This window comes from Dioscorea cayenensis, chromosome 9 (genome assembly GCF_009730915.1).
Source record: "Dioscorea cayenensis subsp. rotundata cultivar TDr96_F1 chromosome 9, TDr96_F1_v2_PseudoChromosome.rev07_lg8_w22 25.fasta, whole genome shotgun sequence".
In the NCBI taxonomy this organism is placed as follows: Eukaryota; Viridiplantae; Streptophyta; class Magnoliopsida; order Dioscoreales; family Dioscoreaceae; genus Dioscorea; species Dioscorea cayenensis.
In genome coordinates, this window is record NC_052479.1 from 18,823,574 (window position 1) to 18,833,394 (window position 9,821).

Sequence of the window (9,821 nt, forward strand, 5' to 3'; positions counted from 1 at the left end):
AAATAGTGTTAGAACAATCTAACCAAATTTCGCAAGCATCTGTCCAGCCAAGCCCATCGACGCGCAAGACTGTGTCGCCCATTGCACCAAGAATAAGGAGATCCAAAATAATTGACATCAATAAGAGCATTATCATAAATAAATTTGGAGAAGAAATAAGCTTTTCTAGCATAATAATGAAAACTACTTCCCTTATTATCCGTAGACGGCATGATGCCATTAAAATCCCCCAGGACAATCCATGGTAAATTAAGTTTTGGGATCAACGAAAGCTCTTTCCAAAGCTTCCTTTGCAACTTGGGATGTTGGGCATTATAGACCACCAAAATTATCTACTGATGATCAGCAAAGGAGGAGAAAATTAAATGAAGGGCTCGGCGGGAATGAACCACCAGAGAAATTTTGCCCAAGTATTTGAGCCATAAAATAATGATCGCTCCTGTCTCCACCAACGCAAAAATATCCACACGATTTTCTCTCATAAGTCTACGGATACGGTATAACTTATCTTTGCCCATTGAGCCCCAACATTTGAAACCCATAATGCTTAGAGTCCCTGTCATCATGAACAAGAGATGTCATAAGGATTAATCAAACAAAAAATAGGTTAAAACATAACAGACAAAAACAAAAGCAAGAGTTAAGCTGAGGGTGTGTGAGGTATGGAGATCCGGATAGGATCTCCATCGTCAATATCCCCAGTTTTTACTTTCTTTTGAGAAGATGTTAACTAACACATCCTTTCTGGAGCCAAAAGTTTCTTTTTCGAATCTCTTCTTTAAATTTGCTCAAGATGGTAGAGTCCTCCAATTCATCAGTTGTGTCCATGTCTCCGTCAGAATCATCAGACTCAGACATTGAGTCCACAGAAGATCCAGTTTCATCCTCTTCCTCCGAGAGTAGGTTTTCTAAATCATCAACAGCAAGTTGATGCATCTCTCCTTCACCAACATCCTTGGCATCGGAATCATTAACTCCCAAGAGAAGAGTAGGAGGAGGATCATCTTCTATAACCTACTGGGGAGAGCCACGACCATTGCCTTTTTTCACATGGGGACAGTGGCAAGCATCTGTCCCGTTACTGACCCCGAGGCCTCAATAACAATGCCTTTGCCATTTTTGTCTCGCTTTAATGCACCTTGAGAACTGATGGAAGCCAGCCGCTTCGGCTCCTCGAGAACCTGCAAAACAGAATTATCGATAAGAATAGCACCCGACACTGTAACCTTGGAAGATGGATCAGACTGTGAACGGTCAGAAAAGTGGGGAACGGGAGGCTCAAGGACTGTCAAGCTCTCATTGGGAAGGGAGGAACCCATTGAACGATCACTTCCCCTAGGAGATAAGCCACCACGTCCACTGCAAGCCCTATGTCCACCACGTATTCCAAAAGGTCTCCCCTTGCCTTCCACATGTCGATTATCAAAGCCATCACTCTGACAATCATCATGAGAGGATCGAACGACAGGAATTGTCTCATTCCTTCCCCCTGTTATACATGCGATCCATGTGCCGACGCAAAACCAGCACATCCTCAGCCTCTCCCCCTGTATCTCCAGTGAGTGGCAAGCATCTAGGATCCGAACTCCACCTCCACAGATTCCCGCTTTTACTCATTGTTATCCATGGCCTCTGAAGACTGAGCTGCAACCAGCCTCACCTGAGAACTCACTGGATTTAACACAGAACTATTTGGAGGTTAGCCGCCCTTAGTGACATTCTCATCATCTAGTCCTCCTGTGGGCCTTCATCTCGGTGGCTACAGCTAGTACTCCCATGGCCAACCATACCGCACAAATAGCAAAAAGTAGGTAACCATTCGTAGAGAATGACTCAAACACCCTTGTATCACCATCTTTCACCCAGAAATCTCTACTCAGAGGACGGGCAAGATCCAGCTCCAGGAAAACTTTGTCATATCGAGCTATTGACAGGGATAAAGTAAACTCATCGATCTTCAGGAGCTTCACAGTTGGTTCCGTGATAAAATTTAAGGACTCCCCATTCCACAGCTCGATCAGAAGGTTGTGAAGTTACAGCTATACCATTGCCCTTGTTAACTTGGTATGAGCTGGCTCGAAGTACGGTTGCGAAGGAACCAGTTGCAATGTAAGTCCGTTCACCGTCCAAGGTCTACTGAAGAGCAGCTGTTGTTTAGTGGAGCAATTCCACAGCGTATAACAGGTACCCGTTTGGTATGTCGGAGATGTGTATGACTCCATAGGGTTTCCATAAGCCTAAAAGAATGGCTTTTACCATCTCAAAAGGATGTGATTTACCAAAGAGGTTACCATATAACGCTAGATGGAATCTCCTATGAGCCCGTTGCCTCATCTATGCATCAACCCGAACAGATTCAGATATTGAAGCTTTGAGTTTATTAAGTGTCGCCTCATCCAGAGGAGCCGACGGTGCAGTGTGCTTAGGAGCAGCACTAGCAACGGCTGCCCATGAGGGAAGAGAGGGAGGTTCACCAAAGGAGCCGATGTTGGTCATGTTGGCTGGAATCTTGTTCTTCACTAACTCATTTGCATTGAGTTCTAAAACTGAGCAACTACCCAAGACTCTTGAAAATCATGGTTTCCTATCATATATGCAGAATTTGGACATGCCTTATAGCATATTGAGACAAATCACTCTCCTTCGAGCCAATGGATGGATGTGTATTGCTAACGACCAATTTCCGTATATATCTCCCATTATGGCTTCAACTCCTTTGACAAAAAGAACTTGTTTTTGCTAGTGCATTCATTCAATGAATTTCCGATGCTTGCTGGCATTCCTGAACGAGTGTCTCGAACACATATTGTCTTGCTTTTGACTAGGATAAGGAACCATCAGCACAATACTTTTCTTGTGGCATTTGGCATCGCAACAGCACTGGTGGATCGGTATGGTTGGTGTAATGAGTTGCTTGAATCTCACTGACTGCTTCCTGTGATGGATCAGAAAGCTGTGATTTATTGGAACATTTTGTTAGCGGGATATGCCCATGCTGATTTTATTATGCTAAAAGCGCCTCTGAGTGATGATGATGGAATTTTAATTGATGCCCATTCACTTTTCATTAATGAATTTAGTATGACCAGAGAGAGTAACATTGATCAAAAAGATCACAACACTCCATTCTTCATGTCTGCCTGCAAAGTTATTGATTGCTATAGTAATATGCTGGCAGCTGGTGTGAGAATCCACATGGAATGGGGCTTCTAACGGCCACCATCTCAAGAGATTATGGTAATAAAAACTTTATTGCCGGTTTGGTGGATTGGTGTTGCTATTTCTATTGATCGTGTGGGAATTTTTTGGTTACTCTTGCAATTATTTTTGCTCTGCAGACCAGGTTCGTTTTGAGACCCATTACAACACCCAATGGAATTGTTCCATTTCAACTAAGATACCTTGGTGCCGAAGCTGCATTTAATGGAGACAAGAAGAGGTTTCATCAATCATAGCATCAATTATTGCAAAAGTGTTTTTTAGAGTACTTTGACCTTGAGGACAAGGTATTTGTTAAAGGGAAGGGTAATGTTATGTATCCATTGGTGGTGGTCAGTAAGAGGGTCAAAGTATCCAACGAAGACAAAAAAAGGCAAGTGTGACCCATATGAGGGAATATATATCTAGGGCGTGTGGCCAAGGAGAAAAGCATATCGTGGGTGACATGGGTCAAAAGGGAGCGTGCGAGAGGAGGTTAAGCACAAAGTCGCAAGTATATTTATCAGGAGGGATATCAACAATAAAAGGAAGAGATGAAGAAGGAGGAGAATACTGGTATTGTGTGGACTTAGGCCCTGGTGTCTCTCCAGTGTGACAGCATGGATTAGCTGAAGGTGGATCGGGTTCTACTCTGAATTTCTGGTGAATCTTCGGATGGTTATCTTCTTATTTTGATTGCAAATAAATGTATGATCTAGTGAGATTATTCTAGATCTAAAACTCACTGATCTATTAAAGCTGTTTTAGTACTTGCTTGTTATTTTCTTGGATGATTGTTGTTGTTGTTGTTTGCTGACCTGGAGATATAGATCTAAAGGATTGAGGTTCTTAATTGCTTAGAAGAGTGAATGAATTGAATTTAGTTGAGCAATGATAGGGGACATCCAGGAAATTACTAGATTTATGCATTGATTATGCTATTTTGATTGTTCCTTGTTGATCCATAGCATGTTGTGATTAAATATTCATTACAATGGCTTGTTGATGCAGTTGTTTGATGTTTGTTTATGATTTTTTTTTTTTTTTTATTGTAGTGTTTGTAGAAGTTCTTTTTGTTAATTAATAGCAGTTATTTTAGCTCTTTTTTATCACAAAAAGTAAATAAATAATAAATAACAATTGATCATATGGGATACTGCACTAGTAAAGCAAAAAAACTCAATTCTATATAAATCAAACCTATCCACTTCCAAATGCATCATGAATTATGGGCCCAGCTACAGAAAATAAAATTATGTTATTAAACCTACCCTAGTTTGATTGAAAAACATGAACAAAAGGGTATTATAGTGTAAGAAATTGCCAATTGAAGGATCAAATTGACAAAATTGGAGCTTGAAGGGTTAGTGTACAACTGAGGTAAAAGTAATTGATTTTCTGTCAGAAACACATGCTTATAAGCCTTATATAGGAACCATTTAGAGAAAAAATTAATAGTACTACTATTTGAACGTTTAAAAAGAGATAAGAGCACACCTGTAGGAGAACTCATGACAAACCAAACTCCACTAAAAACCTTCCCTTAATAATTTCCTTTTGGTTTTGAACCTTGGACCAGATCAATTGTATGAAACTGACCAAGAAATCATAACTTATAAGCCTTATATAGGAACCATTTAGAGAAAAAATTAATAGTACTACTATTTGAACGTTTAAAAAGAGATAAGAGCACACCTATAGGAGAACTCATGACAAACCAAACTCCACTAAAAAAACCTTCCTTAATAATTTCCTCTGGTTTTGAACCTTGGACCGGATCAATTGTATGAAACGACCAAGAAATCATAAAATGCTGAAAATAAAAAAATAATCGGAGATAAGGAACCACCGCAAATCTAGCCCCAATAAACAATGTAACTTATACAACATTTATAAAAATGGAAAAATATCAGTGATTTTCTATAGAGAAGTAATTAGATGAAAAAGCAATATAAAAGTTATTGGCAATTAGATCCTTGGGATGATGGCTATTGCGAACTTAAACTCTATTGAAATCAAGAAAAGGCTACAAATAGCAAAAATGAGGTTAGGAAAACACTAGAAACTAACAACACTAAAGAGAATTCAGAAATCCTAAGAAAATAAACTCCAATAAAATCAAGAAAATGCACAAAAAAGGAATTTAGAAAAATTTGGAAAGAAAATCTAAAAAACACTGAAAATTACCAGGGACCAAGAAAGTAAATCCAGTGGTTTCTGAAAGAGAAGAGAATTCGAAGAGCAAAAGAAAGGATATTGGCAAATAAGCTATTGAGATAACTACTAAGAAAGCAAAACACCAATAAAATCAAGTAAACCTCCAGAAATCCACGTAACTACCAACACAAAAGGCGTACAGCGATTTCCAAGACCCTTGAAAGAAAGCCTGATAAACTGAGGAAAAAAAAGGAAAAACATCTACAAAATCAGTGATTAAACAGACAGAAGAGAGATCAAAGAGAAATATCAAATCGTTGAGCATTAGTTTCCGAGATAAAATCTAAAAAAACCATGAAAGTAAAACTACTCCAATCAATAATTAAACTCTAGAAGGCTCAATTAAAATATCTAAAATAAGATCAGAAACCCTAGAAACAAAAATGATAAGAAATTAGAGATCACCTATGGAGATTAGAGAAGAGAAATCGAAGAAGACGAACATTAGTTTCTTGAGAATTAGCGGATGAGAGAGATCAAGGAGGAGGAAAATGGGGGATATAAGTAACTAGGGTTTTGTTTCAACCTTTGAGTCCCAAATATTTATAAATATAAATTGGTATAATCACTAAAATAGTCCATGTACTTTTCTCTCTTTTCCCTTTTGGTCCCTCTACTCAGAAATACTTCCGACTAGTCCTTTTACTTTTGAAAAAGTGCTACCACTTGAGTTAGAATCGCTCGAATAGTCTCTACTTTTTAAAAAATGCGCTCTGCTTTCTCGGTTGAGTTATTTTTTAAAAGTAGAGTGACCAATGAAAGCATTTCTAACAAAGTGCTACTTGTTACAAAAAGTAGAGACTAGTCGGGAGCAATTTTGAGTAGAGGGACTAAAAAATAAGAGAGGGAAAAGTAGGAAGGGACAATTAATGTATTATACCATATAAATTAGGGTGAAAGCAGCTATTGTGTACTGCAGGACTATTCACTTTCTATCCTAGCCAGCAGGTGGCGGTCCAACGGCATGCAACTTCGGTTTGAAAAATAAAATCAAATAATAAAAAGTTAATTATAGTTTATTATTATTAATCATTCTAGTAATGTGAGTTTTTTTTTTCCGTTGAAGGTTGAAGCTTGAATCATTAGGATAGTTTTAAATTTATTGATAAATTAGCAAACCAACATTACCATTTTCCCCATGTTTTAGACTTTTATATTTATTTTTATTGCAAATATAACCATTAAAAATTTATATCATCTATTAAACATATTTTCTGATAAAATTTACAAACCAGTACTCATTTATTTAAAAAGATTTCTTTATTTGAAGACATACTTAATACAATTATTAAAACATTTCATTTTTATGTCATTTATCTTACACGAGTAATAATAATATAATAATTTTTTTAAAAAAAAAAAAACACTTGCCCTCACTGCAACAAGATAAACAGGTAAACAAACATAACAAATATATATCACCACTGTGTAAACTCAAACAAATTCAAGTTGAAAACTTATAATAAATTTCAAAATCAGTCTCGCCTTGCAAGTCTTGCAAGAATAAAGATAACTCAAAATGTTCGGATAAAAGATAAACAGCAAATGAGAAACGAAGGAAATTTGTCCTTCATAACAAAAAGTAACATGATCCCATCAAGAGATCATCATCAGAGAATATAGGGCAAGGTTTTAAGCCTTGAGCCTTCCATAAAACTTCTGTTTCTCTTGAGTGGTCTGGAAACGACCATGACCAAATTTGGAAGAAGTGTCGATGAATTTGAGTTTGATTTCCTCAAGAGCAACACGAGATGTTTGCTTCAGTAGAGACTGACGAAGGGTAACAACTCTCTTCTTGGGGCCGACACAACATCCTTTGATCAATAGATAGTCATCTTTCACAACTCCATAGTGAGGGAAACCACCCATGGGAGTGATGTCCTTCTCAGTCCTATCGATGAAAATGTCACAAATTATGAGTACAAGAATGATTTTTTGTAGCAAAACAAGAGAGAACGCAGTAATGTTAAGCTGACCTGTCAAATTCAGTGAGTGCCTTGTGATTTTCATCTCCGGCTTTGCCAAGCTTGTAGATCTTCTTGTTCATTTCAGTGCGGTGGTGATATCCATTCTGCCCAGCACGAGCAACAGTGAAGGAAACCCTAGCAGGATGCCATGCACCAATACAAGCAACCTTGCGCAGACCCCTGTGGGTCTTGCGGGGAAGTCGAGTAACACCCCAACGAGTGACCACGCCTTCATAACCCTTACCCTTGGTGACACCAATGATATCAATCATTTCATCCTTTTGGAAGACAGCATCAATTGGAATTTGCTTTTCGAAGAATCCATATGCGAAATCCACCTTCTCTGCAATAGTCCCACCATTGACCTGGATCTCCATCAGGTGAGCCTTCTTCTGCTTCAAACCCTTCATCTTCTTTATCTATACAATAAGGCATCCAAAGGTGGTTAAGAGAGGGTTTGGCTTAGATATACTTTCATCTTTCAGTAATGTCAATATTTTTCTACATTTGCAATGAGTTCTAACTAATAAAATCCTTCCTAATACTGTTGTCGCAAAATGAAGTTGCAGTTATATACAAGACATAAACTAGAATTAGCATTGGGCAGAGAAAGCACCTGAGTGTGAGCAAGAACACGAACAACAGATGCATATTTCTTCATCTTCTCCAGCTGTGACTGAATTTCCTTCTTTCCCTCATCACTTTCAAACTTCTTGAGTAACTTTTTGAATGCTGTCCTCTTGGCCCTATACCAGTTCTTGTAGAACCTCCTCTTTACTTCCTCACTGAGATGTTGAGCCCATACAGTGTTGAGAGTGCGAAGACCATGAGGGAGTCTTAACATAGCCAACCACACCAACAACCACCATAGGGTGGAGTTTCAATAATTGTAACAGCCTCACATGTTTCCTTCTTGTGAAGCTCTGGAGAAGTTGTGAGCATATTATAGCACTCAATATATCAAGTAAAGAAAAATGCATGACAAAGGCATTAAACTAAAATAAAACAAAATCAAGAATTTTTTTAAGAGATGCGTCATTTGATGCTGACTGGAAATAAAACACTTCAATCAATGACCACTCATTTTTAAGTAAAACATCAAGTAAGATGGAAGATAGAGTCAAAATAGAACCTATTTCCTAGTGAATTATACATATGAAGAATTTCTACTGCTAAGGACATATGTGACACAAATGGCACAATGATTTAGTAGCCAACCAACAGGTTAACAAGAAAATCATATATAATTCTAAGGAAAACTAAGCATGTTATAACTCTAAAATGCTAAAATAACGAATAATAAATTCAGTAAAAACAAGCTTTTACAACCAAAAGCCAACAATCTAACTTGATTGCAAGGAAGACATCAGGAAACTCACTTGATCCAGGTTTGTCAACCTCACGGACAATGTGGGTCATCCCAGCCTTGTACCCAAGGAAAGCAGTAAGCTTGCAGGGCTTTGATGGGTCATCCCTTGGGAACGCCTTCACTGCATCATGTATTCCACATCAATTCATTGCATAAACCCCTTCTTAGATTGATACATTAAAAAAAAAAAATCCAATCTTTCAGAGAAATAGAGATGCATACCCTTTCCACGGTGACGAGAAGATCGCTTCCTTGGGAGGAAGCCAAGGGATCCGTGACGAGGGTGCTCAAACTTCCTGTGAGACATCCTTCGCCCTCCTAAACAAACATCATTTCAGATAACAAAGATAACTCCATGAATCAATCATAAAAGCCAATAAGGTTTCATAAATCTACCCAAAAAAGCTAAATCATCGCTCGAGAATCTCAAAAACAACTATTCCTGGCACCAAATGCATCTAAGAATAGGAAAAATTGCAGAAAAAACAAGAGGGGATGTGAATCTAATCACTAATAACAACAAATTTAATCGATGAGCTCATGAACACAGATCAAAACTGAAGAAAAATCGAAGAGAAAACAGCAATGGTGATCAAAGTCTAGAGAAGGACCTGCTTCTTCGAGCTCCCACCCTCGGCGGCGAGGGACTCAAAACCCTAGCATGCGTTTATATAGACTCTAAATGACTAAACTAACCTTGGTTGAAGGAGAGTTTTGTGGATCGATGGGTGGGTAATAAAGGTATTTAATTTGTTGCTTGATCGGGTCCTAACGTTTTAGTTAACTACTTAACTTGGATTCATGTTCATGGTAGCATGAGCATGTCCATTCGAATATTCTCTATTTACTGAAATTACTAATTAGTTCATTGAATGAAATTAAAATTGGATGTGAATCAGCTATTGATTCCTAATTGAATTCAATTTGGTACTGATAATCTAATAACTTAAAAATTTTGTGCAAGTATATACACCAACCATAAGCCGATATTAAACATGAAATACATTTCATGTTTAAGGTTATTTGTTTTGCTAATGATTTTTTAATTTATTGATACTGAATTCTTTATA

The 9,821-nt window shown here is 37.8% G+C and overlaps 1 pseudogene; it reads right to left on the reverse strand.

Moving 5' to 3' along the window:
- Window positions 1–7,047: 7,047 nt before the first annotated feature.
- LOC120268235 lies at window positions 7,048–9,453 on the reverse strand (annotated as a pseudogene).
- Between the last annotated feature and the right edge of the window lie 368 nt (window positions 9,454–9,821).